A 12,194-nucleotide genomic window follows, 5' to 3' on the forward strand; every position below is an offset into this window, starting at 1 on the left:
ATTATACAAATAAAGTAAGGTGTACTTCCACTGGAAGTCAGGATAAAATTGTTTTTTGTGTGCCTTAGGAAAAATGCCCTGCATTTCTATGGCCTTACTGGAGCATTGAATGGCATAATTCCATTCAATGGCAAAATATTAACAACCTCAGATATGCAGATGATACCACTCTAATGGCAGAAAGTGAAGAGGAACTACAGAGCCCCTTGATGTGGGTGAAGAAGGAGCGTGCAAAAGTTGGCTTGAAACTCAACATTAAGAAAACTAAAATCATGGTATCCGGCCCTCTCAATTCCTGGCAAATAGATGGTCAGATCCTGAAGATGAAACTCAAATACCTTGGCCACCTAATGTGAAGGAAGAACTCATTGAAGAAGTGCCTAATGCTGGGAAAGATTGAGGGCAAAAGAAGAAGAGAACGATGTGGCTAGATGGAGTCACTGAAGCAGTAGGCAGGAGCCAGTGGTGGGTTTCAAAATTTTTTACTACCTATGGATGTGGCTTGGTGGGCGTGGCAGGGGAAGGATACTGTAAAATTTCCATTCCCATCCCACTCCAGGGAAAGGATACTGTAAAATCCCCATTTCCTCCCGATCAGCTGGGACTCGGGAAGCAGAGAATAGATTGGGGGTGGTGGGGGGCAGTCAGAAGTTGTATTTACCGGTTCTCTAAACTACTCAAAATTTCCGCTACCGGTTCTCCAGAACTGGTCACAACCTGCTGAAATCCACCTCTGGCGTGAGTTTAAATGGACTCCAGATGATGGTAGAGGCAGGAAGGCCTGGAGGAACATTGTCCATGGGGTCGCAATGGGTCAGACAAGACTTCACAACTAACAACACAAAAGGAAAAATGCCCTGCATTTCAATGGCATCACAGCTTGTTAGGGATATCACTTTATCTTTGATTTTTCCTCCCTTTTTCTCACTATTATTCCAATGTGTCCTCAGTATTGCAGGATCTTTTCCTCAACACTGAAGTGATTAAGTCTCTTAAATGAGCTCAACTATGATTGATGGTCACTTAAGCACAAATATATACTGTATACAAAACATATCTCAATACCTATTGTCCATTGTTGTGCTTACCATTCTTCTTAATCATGGTGAATAACTTAACCACTAAATCTTATCAGGATGTTCCCTCCATCATTGTTTCTATGATTTCATCTCCTTTGTTTGCATTATTCTGTTGATTTAAAGTTTAATTGTAGACCAGAATTGTATAAAAAGCAGCATGGTATGCTATAGGAAGGAGATGAAGAACACTGGAGAGAGAGATCCTTGTGCTACACTTCTCCCAATTCTGGAATTTAAAAGGAAAAATAATTGCCTTTTGCTCTATCAGCAACTTTCCTTAATAGCTTCCATTGTCTTCTCACCCATCTCTTTTCCTTTTATCTTGCCCCTTTCCTATTTATTTCATGGCAAACAATACTGCAATTGCAATTCCAGAGAAATCCTAGGCTATAGGATTTGATCACACTAATCTTTTGATAATGATATGTGGTTTTGGCCTGGTTCTTATACTAACCAAATGGTTGATACACTTATCAAAACTATTAAACACTTGTCAAAACTGTTAACCAATTTATTATTTATAAACAATACTAGTATAGTAGAGACTTTGTTACCGGTATTAAATGTAAAAATTTATATTTCTTGTCTTTTTAATATTATGAAAACAATTCAGTATACTTTGCTTGGTATCTTTTATTACTATTGTATTTGAGCACCAATTGTACAATTAATTGTAGTAATTCTATCCATTTATAGACATTATCTTTAAAAAAAAATATTTCTGTTTTAAATAAAAAGGAGGGGAAAAAACCTGTTAGGCATTTTAACTTCTCTTATCCATAGCTGTTTTTGTTATAATTAAAAAACCCTACATTAAGTGGTAGTCCAGATTCTTGGTGATGCAATCATACATTCAACCAGTCAGTCAGTCAGTCAGTCAGTCAGTCAGTCAGTCAGTCACTCAATCAATCAATCAATCAATCAAGTCTTGGCCTTAATACCACTGAAACTCTCCACCCTCCACCCTCTGCCTTCAGCCCTTTTCGGTTGTGGTTCAATTCTCTGGTAACTTGAAAGTTCCTCCTTCTGATATTCCTGTTGAATATTACCATATCTTGTCCTCTAAAGGAACTCATTAACATATTGGAAAGGCTGCAAGGTGTCAGGAGAGATCCCCCACACCAAAATCCTGTTTCAAGAAATCTGCACTAGAACTTTCCAGCCTTCTTCTGGAAGTTCTAATGCAGATTCCTCAAAACTCCATCTGTATATCTGGCGATTCTGTTTCCTCAAAAAGGCTTTGAGATGAAGGGAAGGTATTCAAATGAATAACCAGCTATGACATTTTCTTGCTATGCTTGTATTTCAGGGACCGTCAAGCTTATTCACTTCTGAGCAATTTCCCTTCACCATGTTTGCTTCTTGAGACAGTCCTCATCTTTGGAACTGACAATCTCCAATTAGTAGAGTCACCTGTTCTTTGTCATTTGTCAGTTTCAGAGTGAAATTTTCAAAGTGGATTTGGCACAGAAGGTAATTCCACTGGTTTTAAAGTCACAACCTTTTCTTTTGGTTTATTTAATATTATAGAACATAATTGATGGGAGATCAAATACCATTAGTCTCACAGATTGAGCAAAGATACAATGACTTCAATGTCTAGGATACTGGTAAATGGTTTTTTCAATGTTAGTCTAAGGTTGGCCCATCTTTTGCCTTCTGAAATGTATCTCAAAGCATCACAAAATTGGAGAGTATTTTGGAGATCATCTCTATCCTTCCTGTTAAAGATAGCAGCTGCAATCCAAACTGAAACTATAGCATCTATGGGAGAAACTCAGCATCTGCATAAATTAACATGAGGTAACAGATAGCTCTCTAATTTCTCTGGTATTGCTTTGGTTATTCATCCAAACATGTGTATTGCTCTGGTTATTCATCCAGACATATAGAATAATCTATGATCAAACTCTAAAGTCAACTTCCTGTCTCTGGTAGGGAAAGGTTTCTACTATCATTGCTGTACTCCAAGATCAAACCAGATTAACAGAACAGCCAGTGAGAAGAGTTTGACTGGAGGGGGATCCACTAGAGTGATTTTCTCTTTGTTCTGCCATCAAGGGAGCAACCAAATAGGAGAGTGGGTCTTCCCATGGCTGCTCTTAGACTCTGGAATTCCCTACCAAGGGACGCCTGGTTTTCCTGATACATAAGCAGAGGCTTATCTTTACCACACTTGGCAAAAATGCTACTTTTCTGGTATGGCTTCGTTGTATGGGCTCATATTGAGCTGCAGGATTAGTGCTGTTTGCTTTCTTAATGCCCCATGTGTTTGTGTTTTGATTTTATTATTGTTAGCTACATTGAACACCACAGATTAGTATGAAGTATTTGTTCTTCCTAGGACCTTGTCTTACATAAGTTTCTAGACCCTTACTTTCTTTCCAAATTTTTGAGCAATGTATTCCAATTTGTTAAAAAGCGACATGTCATTGCTGTTAGCTGTAGATTCTGCTGTGGTCAGGAGATACTATGATAGAGAGGACAAGTTGAAAAGCGAAGACCAATTCTCCCAGTGACAACTTGGTTGGAAGTCACATTTTATCTCATCTGAAAAAAAAAAAGAAGCTTCAAAAACAGCTCACAAAATATACAAGTATATTCCTTCTATCCCATTCTATTAAAAATATCAGAATAATAGTTCGGGTATCCAATAATCACTGGTGTCCTTTAATTGAAAGCAGAAGTCCAGATTTTTTTTTTAAAAAATGAAATGATTAAAATGATTAAAATCAATAAGTGACAGATTTGTAAATTGGGAGAAAGTAAAACTGGCAGATTTAACAGTCTAGATAAGTGGATTTGCATACTTAAGCTTTTAAACACACACTCTACCTCCACAAACACACACACAAACAAACACACACCCCTATTCATCTTTCTGTCCCACACCTACCCACAATCTTTAAATATATTTGTGATGCTCAATTAAAGTTAACATCTAGTTCTACTTCTCCCCTGCCATCTTTTACGGTTACACAGTGGACAGGACTATATTGGTTATCCCCAAATTCTTTAGGAAAATTGCCTCAGCAGAGGAATTCTGCTCAGGTTATTTTTTTTAAAAAAAATGCCAACACCTACAATTTTCTCCAAAAAGAGTTGGAAAGAACATTAATGCAAGGAAATGCTTTCAGTTATCTAGCCACACATTTGTTTAAGCTGTGGTTGGTAAATTAGAATTTGCCAGGTGATATCTAGATGCTCAGGTGCTTCAGTCCAATTTCCATTCAGAGCAGGCAGTTCATAGTATAAGACTGTACATGCCACTTGCTTCTTTATCACTATGTTTAGCACTGGTAGTTCTTGACTTACAACAGTTCATTTAGTGACCTGAAAAGGTGACTTATGACCACTTTTCACACTTACGACCTTTGTAGCACCCCTGTGATCATGTGATCAATATTCAGATGCTTGGCAAGTAAAAGTTCCAAATAGCGCAGTCTTGGAACGTGCTGGAATTTCTAGCATGTATACACTATTGAAACAGTGATGTCTACGCTGGCTGGGGCATGTCGTGAGAATGGCTGATGGTCGGATTCCGAAAGATCTCCTGTATGAAGAATTAGTGCAGGGAAAGCACCTCAGAGGGAGTCCACAGCTGCAATATAAGGATATCTGCAAGAGGGACCTAAAGGCCCTGGGAATGGACATTAACAACTGGGAAACCTTGACCTCCGATCGTTCAGCTTGGAGGCTAAAGATGCAGCATGGCTTTCTCCAATTCGAAGAGACACTTGTTCGGCAGGCTGAGGCAAAGAGGCAGTCCTGGAACCAATGAAATTTGGGGGCTGGGCAGGGGACAGAATGTATCTGCCCTCAGTGTGGAAGGGATTGCCACTCTTGAATTGGCCTTTTTAGTCACACTAGATGCTGTTTTAGGACCTCTTTCTAGAGCACGATACCATAGTCTCTTGAGACTGAAGGATGCCAATGAATGGCAAGTAACTCATACTTATGGCCATTGTTGTATCCCAAGGTCATTTGATCACCTTTTGCCACCTTTTGACAAGCAAAGTCAATGGGAAAGCCAGATTCACTTAACAACCCTGCTACTAACTTATCAACTGTGGTGATTCACTTAACAACTGACAAGAAAGGTCGTAAAATGAGGCAAAACTCACTTAACAAATGTCTCACTTAACAACAGAAACTTTGGGCTCAATTTTGGTAGTAAGTCAAGGACGTATGGCCTGGCTGATGTTGCATAAATCTTTGCTATTGAATAAAAAGCTGAATTTTCAACATTGATGGAGTGATGGGATCTGGTTTCAACTTGCCTGCTAATGGGCCTGCTGGTTGCAGAATAGAAAAAAATAATAATCATTGGGTTGATAGGATCTTGGTTTTACTACAGCAACACAGAGATAGTTGCTATGTCTTCTATATTCTTTCTGGCTCTACAGCTTTTAAATATCAAAGATCTCATTTCATTTAACTGAGGGGAGAGAAAATGAAAGCAATGCTATAGAGATTTCTGAGGAGATTGCAAGTGGAAAAATAACTTAGGAAGAAATATTCAAAGGAGCTAATTTTAAAGCTATTTTTAAAACTAAGGGGTGTCATATCCTTTTCCATGCACAGGACAAGCTTGGCTATGATAAAAAAAAAAAGGGACCATGCATATTTTTAAATGTCTCACGTCCCTTATTAAAATCAAACTCTTGGTTTGAAGGTTTTAACTAGAACCATGCTTGTTTGAAGCATTGGGGTACTTAAGAAAAGTGTGAGAATTCTCATGTCATGTTTAGTTTGACCTTGACTTTAGATCAAATAATGCATTTAGCCAACTCTGTCAATGGTAATAATGCTGTTCATGTACTGAAATAGAAATGCACATGTTCATACTGCAATAAACAATGGAAGAACGTTGCTATTTTTACTTTACGGTAAGATCAGCTAGGAAATGCCATTTTTGTTTTAGTGATATGAGAAAAGGTACAGGAATATTCATTCTGACACAATGGTGCAGTGATTAAGCTGTGGCTAGGATGTATTTTCAAATCCTACATTATCCACAAAAGCCTTCCTTCCTTCCTTCCTTCCTTCCTTCCTTCCTCCCTCCCTCCCTCCCTCCCTCCCTCTTTCTTTTTTCTTCTAGCATCTTTGCTGTTGCTTTGTCTGCAGAAAGCCCAAGGTTCAGTTGCTCTTTGGTATCCAGTGGCAGCATGGATTTTATCTACTTGATTCCATCTAATGTTTGTGAACTGGCAGTTAAATCTCCCTCTTTATCTAAGGAAGTCAGGAGCCCAGCATGTTCAGGCCTGAGTGGAGAGCTCCTAGTCTCCAGTAACAACAATGGATTGATTGCCTCCAATTCTCATTGCCTGCATGCATGCCAGCTTCCTTCTCTGCAGCCATGACTGTGTGACTTCAAGACATTTTTTTTGACTCCCCGTGACCACTGGGACTTGTAGTTTTCTTAACGCATTTTTTTTTCCCCAGAAATGGTTTGCCATTGCCTCCTTCCCATGGCTGAGAGAGAGGGTGTGCTCCAAAGTCTCCCCAGTTTAAGGCATGACTAGAATTCACAATCTCCTGGTTTTTAGCCTAGTGCACTAATCATTATACCAAACTGGCTCTCTCTGTAGCCACAGCAGACCTTAAAGTCTTAGAATGTTTTAGAAAAGCAGGACTTGAACTGCAGGATGGAGCAGGAAACCATATAAAGCAAGAAAAAAAGGGAGCCGGGATTTCCTTTAACAAGGCTAAATCCAGTTCCTTGCCTAGCCGGATCCAAGAAGAGAGCCCAAACCAGCCAACCAAAATGGAGGATTATGGGCTGAAATGGGCTTTTGCTTGACTGACAGAATGCAGTTTGTATCACATGAGGGATAGGAAACCAGAAATTAACTAGAAGATTTCCACTTCAACTCCCAACTACCTTTCCTCTAAATAGTAACCCTTATAGTCTAAAATATCAAGAAGGCATCAGGATGCTCACTTATATATACCACTATATATACACCTATATATAGTATATAGAATAACTATATATACCACTATCAACTTCATATTTAATGGATAAAAATTAACGATGTTTGTTCTAAGCATGGATGACCATGAACATATTACTCTGGGATTTTAACTCTGCCTTGTACTTTCAGTGTTTGTTCTCGAACCTCTCTCTCTCTCTCTCTCTCTCTCTCTCTCTCTCTCTCTCTCTCTCTCTCTCTCTCTCTCTCCCCCCTCCTCCCTCTCCCTCTCCCTCTCCCTCCTTCCTCTCCCACCCTCTCTCTCTCTCTCCTCTCAATAATTACTTTCAGTGATTTTCACTTTCACTCTAACTTCTTCACCCACCTTTTGGGAATCAAAGACAGATTTAGGAACCTGAAACAATTGGTATTAATTGCTATGGAGATGGCTATCTGCCTCCTATTGTGCAGAGAAAAAAAAATTGTCAACTATGGTAGGACAAAAACAGCTGTTTCTCAAAAAGGGTCTGTCATTCCGTCACTCTCAGAAAACAAATCGGCTTTTTATTGAACAAATGAAGTTATTTAAATCCCCGGGCTTTTCCTTTCAACTCCAAGGAGCCTGGAAAAAAACAAGCATGAGCTATTTTTGTACAGGTCCACAGATTTTCTAATGTTATTTTGCATTACATCAACTCTAAGGGTAGCAATTATGCATCCTGAACAATAATACTTTTCAGAGCGAAAGTTATTAGTTTTCTGTTAGATAGCACATGGGTTTGCAATCAGTGGAATCCAAGCCTTCAAAAAAAGAAGAAAAAAAGTCCAATTGGCATTTTTAAGAATTTTGCTTTGAATACCCAGGTCTGGTCTCAAATCTTGATGACATCTGACAACTAGGCTGTTCTCTATAGAGCTGTAATGGAGAACCTATGGCACAAGTGCCAGAGGTGGAACGCAGTGCCCTTTCTGTGGGCACGTGAGCCGTCATCTCAGTTCAGGTCTGCCACACATGCGCACGCACCTCCTGCCAGCCAGCTGGTCTTTGGGTGTCTGCTGTGCATGCGTGTGGGGCATGGGATGTGCGTGGGGCGCTCGTGCATGCTTGGGAGCTGTGGCGCATGCATGGGGCCGTGTGCGGTGCGGTGCACGCATGGGCATGCACATATGCGGGGGCGCACGTGAGGCGGGGCACATGTGTGGAGGCTGCATCGCATTGCATTTTGGGAGTTCGGGCGCACTTTGGGCAGAAAAGTTTAGCCATCACTGCTATAGAGAGTCTCATATGGTTCTGATGCCTTAAATCCTGGCTTCAGTTAGTCTTCACCAATAGCTCCCTATTTTTCCTGATCTTACCTAACATATGGAGGAAAGGCATAGATTTGAACTTAACATTTTATGTCATACTGGCTCAATGGTTGACCTCAGTTAGCCTTGAGAGGGCCTTGCTGAATTAAACAATAGGTTGTTATTAGTGAATTTGTTTTTACCATGGTTATAAATGTTATATGCATTGCTTTTTAAATTTTTATACTCGTTTATTTATTGTTAGTTGTCCACGGTCATGAACCTGACGTAGACGAACTGAAATGATAATGATGGTATGATAGATGGTGGATATGGATTTCAGGACTACAATGTTTGGTTGGAATTATTTTTTGCAACGCTTCTGCCATCTCCCTAAATCTAAAGTTAGATTATGACCTTATTTCAGATTAAAATATTTATATTACTTATTCATTCTGTGATCAATCGAACATATGAAATAGGAAACCCCCCATGAACTAAATTTTCAACAGCTGGCAAAATTTTTCAGACTTTGATACTGTATGTTTCAGATTTCAACTCTACCTTGTGATGCTGAGGGATATTTGAAAATTTTCGTTTATGATCTTTTTATGGTACTGCTATTCAGCTTTTCAAATTCTTTTTGTTGCCAGCTATTTTATATTGCTGATTCAGCAGGGAGAGAGATCCACCCATGACATGGAAGGCAAGCTGTTGGAGACCTTGAAATATACCTGCATCAGGGGTGAAATCCAGCAGGTTCTGACAGGTTCTTGGAGAACTGGTAGCGGAAATTTTGAGTAGTTCAGAGAACTGGCAAATGCCACCTGTGCCTCGCCCCAGAGTGGGGTGGGAATGGAGATTTTGCAATATCCTTCCCCTGCCATGCCTACCAAGCCACGCTCACCAAGCCATGCCCACAGAACCGGTAGCAAAAAAATTTGGATTTCACCACTGACCTGCATAAATTATCTTCCCACAATGAAAGAAATGAGAAATGGGTTATATTATGACCATACATAGATCTACAGTTCCCTAGCCCCCGGTTTCAGACACCTCACCCTTGCCACCCTTGCCACCCTAAAGAAACCTCAAGTATATCAATCCTGAAATAGATTTTTCTTCCCATTAATTGCAATGTATCAGTAGCGTTAATGTCCCCCTGCTTTTATATATAATCCTTCCCCCCCCTTTTTTTTTGACCTGCTAATTGTAGAAACAAGTAGCCTTCCCAATATCACCCACTCACCACTTAGAATCACTGCAGTGCTAAGACTACCTTAACAGACCATCAAGGCAGTTTTGAAGGTGATGCAAATAAGTAGACAGGTTTATATTTCATCAACTGTGCCAGAAATGATTCTTCCAGATCAGAAAGCTTCGCAAATGCATCTGATTGTGGGCCACACAAAATACTGGAGTGAAGAGCCATTGCTCTGACCAAGATGTTTCCCACACACTCATTTGTTTTGGAGCTATAATATATAATATATAATAACAGAGTTGGAAGGGACCTTGGAGGTCTTCTAGTCCAACCCCCTGCTTAGGCAGGAAACCCTACACCACTTCAGACAAATGGTTATCCAACATCTTCTTAAAAACTTCCCGTGTTGGAGCATTCACAACTTCTGGAGGCAAGTTGTTCCACGGATTAATTGTTCTAACTGCCAGGAAATTTCTCCTTAGTTTTAAGTTGCTTCTCTCCTTGATTAGTTTCCATCCATTGCTTCTTGTCCTACCCTCAGGTGCTTTGGAGAATAGCTTGACTCCCTCTTCTTTGTGGCAGCCCCTGAGATATTGAAACACTGCTATCATGTCTCCCCTAGTCCTTCTTTTCATTAAACTAGACATACCCAGTTCCTGCAACCCTTCTTCATATGTTTTAGCCTCCAGTCCCCTAATCATCTTTGCTGTTCTTCTCTGCACTCTTTCTAGAGTCTCCACATCTTTTTTACATTGTGGCGGAGAAAACTGAATGCAGTATTCCAAGTGTGGCCTTACCAAGGCATTATAAAGTAATATTAACACTTCACATGATCTTGATTCTATCCCTCTGTTTATGCAACCTATAAATATATCTTGGCTGGCAGGCCAAGGAAACCAAAAAGTCCACCCCCCCGATGCAGTAGTTATAAACCATTTTAACAGAAGCAATGCCAATGTTCATACATATACACATAAGCATCAACTCTGATCTCTAGTGTGGCCTTACCAAGGCATTATAAAGTGGTATTAACACTCCACGTGACCTTGATTCTATCCCTCTGTTCATGCAGCCTAGAACTGTGTTGGCTTTTTTGACAGTTGCTGCATACCGCTGGCTCATATTTAAATGGTTGTCCACTAGGACTCCAAGATCCCTCTCACAGTTACTACCACATATACTGTACCTGTGCATTTTGTTTTTCTTGCCTAAATGTAGAACCTTGCGTTTGTTATAGTAGTTATTGTTCTTTTTATTTATTTATTTAATCTATTTTGTTTGTAAAATATTTATATAGCTATCTATTGTACTGTTAGTTCTTGTTAACATTTATTTATTTATTTATTTATTTATTTATTTATTTATTTATTTATTTATTTGTAAAACATTTATATAGCTGTCCATCTTTCAATCAACTCTGTTCAAGTTCTAATATTAGGGTGATGGTGGTGAGGATTAAATATAGCGAAAACAGAAAAAATGCAGCAAGATCTTCTTCATCTGAATTCTTAGGAATTAATTAGAAAAAACCCAAACTATCTTGTTACAGAAAATGGTTGTATAGAAAGAAGCACTGAAATTAATCGCCCACTCTTTTTTAAGTGTGATACTTTTTACAGTATAAATTTTATTGCACAGCTTCTGATTCATCCTTCCAATAGTTGCACTTTATCTGCCAGGCATTAGGTAGTTCAGTATGGTTTAGTGCAGGGGTCAGCAACCTGCAGCTCTGGAGCCGCATGTGGCTCTTTCATCCCTCTGCTGCGGCTCCCTGTCGTTGTTCAGCGCCACAATTTTGAGAGGAGCTTCCGGTTAAGGGGGAAAGCATGGTGTGCCAGGAGGAGACTCTATGGCAAGGTGCGGGTTTTCTGGTCAGACACAATTGATAGGGCTTTTGGTTAGGACAGATAGAGGAAAAAGGACACCGCACTAGGAGGAGACTCTATGGTGGGACCCGGACTTCTGGTTGGCTCCAGAATTGAACAGGGGGCTTCCGGTTAGGACCTTTGTGGCTCTTTGAGGGTTTAAGGTTGCCGACCCCTGGTTTAGTGCATATCAACCCACAGCATCAAAGGCATCTTATACCAAACATATGATGCAATTTTTAAAAAAAGGCAATTGTGTGAAAAGTGCTTCAATTACTTAAAGAATGCTATCTGAAAACAAGGAAGTGATATTTAGCAATACATTTGGAACAATTCACGCACACACAGATACGCAAATGCTGCTTTGATTAAAACATACCCATCCTGCTCCCAATTGCATGGAAAAATGATCCAAGGCAACATGCTTCAAGCTTTGCAAAATGAATACCACATGTACAGCAATGGAAAACAAATCTTGCCTAATAAACCAATTAAGGTGAATTCACAAGTTTCTTTCTATAGAACAATATAGTTGGGAAAAGTGGCCAAGGCCTAATTTAGCCAAATTTAGGTTTGTTTCTTCCCTTTGATTTCTACCAGATACTAGTAGATGCCCTCCCACCATCTGAAAGTATTAATGAAGTTGTAATTTAAGAAAGCCTGGAGAAAAAACAAAACAAAATGCAATGATATATAGCAGGTTCGTTACAAACACCTTTGATTTAAAAAAAAAAAAAAAAAGAATGTGGCTGCAACAAATAGATCTGCTCTTAAGATCTCCCAATCTTTGTTTGATCTAAAATTCAGCATAAGCTGAATTTTATTGTATTTTAATAAAATATAT

This window comes from Pantherophis guttatus, chromosome 2 (genome assembly GCF_059756535.1).
Source record: "Pantherophis guttatus breed Tessera chromosome 2, ASM5975653v1, whole genome shotgun sequence".
Taxonomy (NCBI): Eukaryota; Metazoa; Chordata; class Lepidosauria; order Squamata; family Colubridae; genus Pantherophis; species Pantherophis guttatus.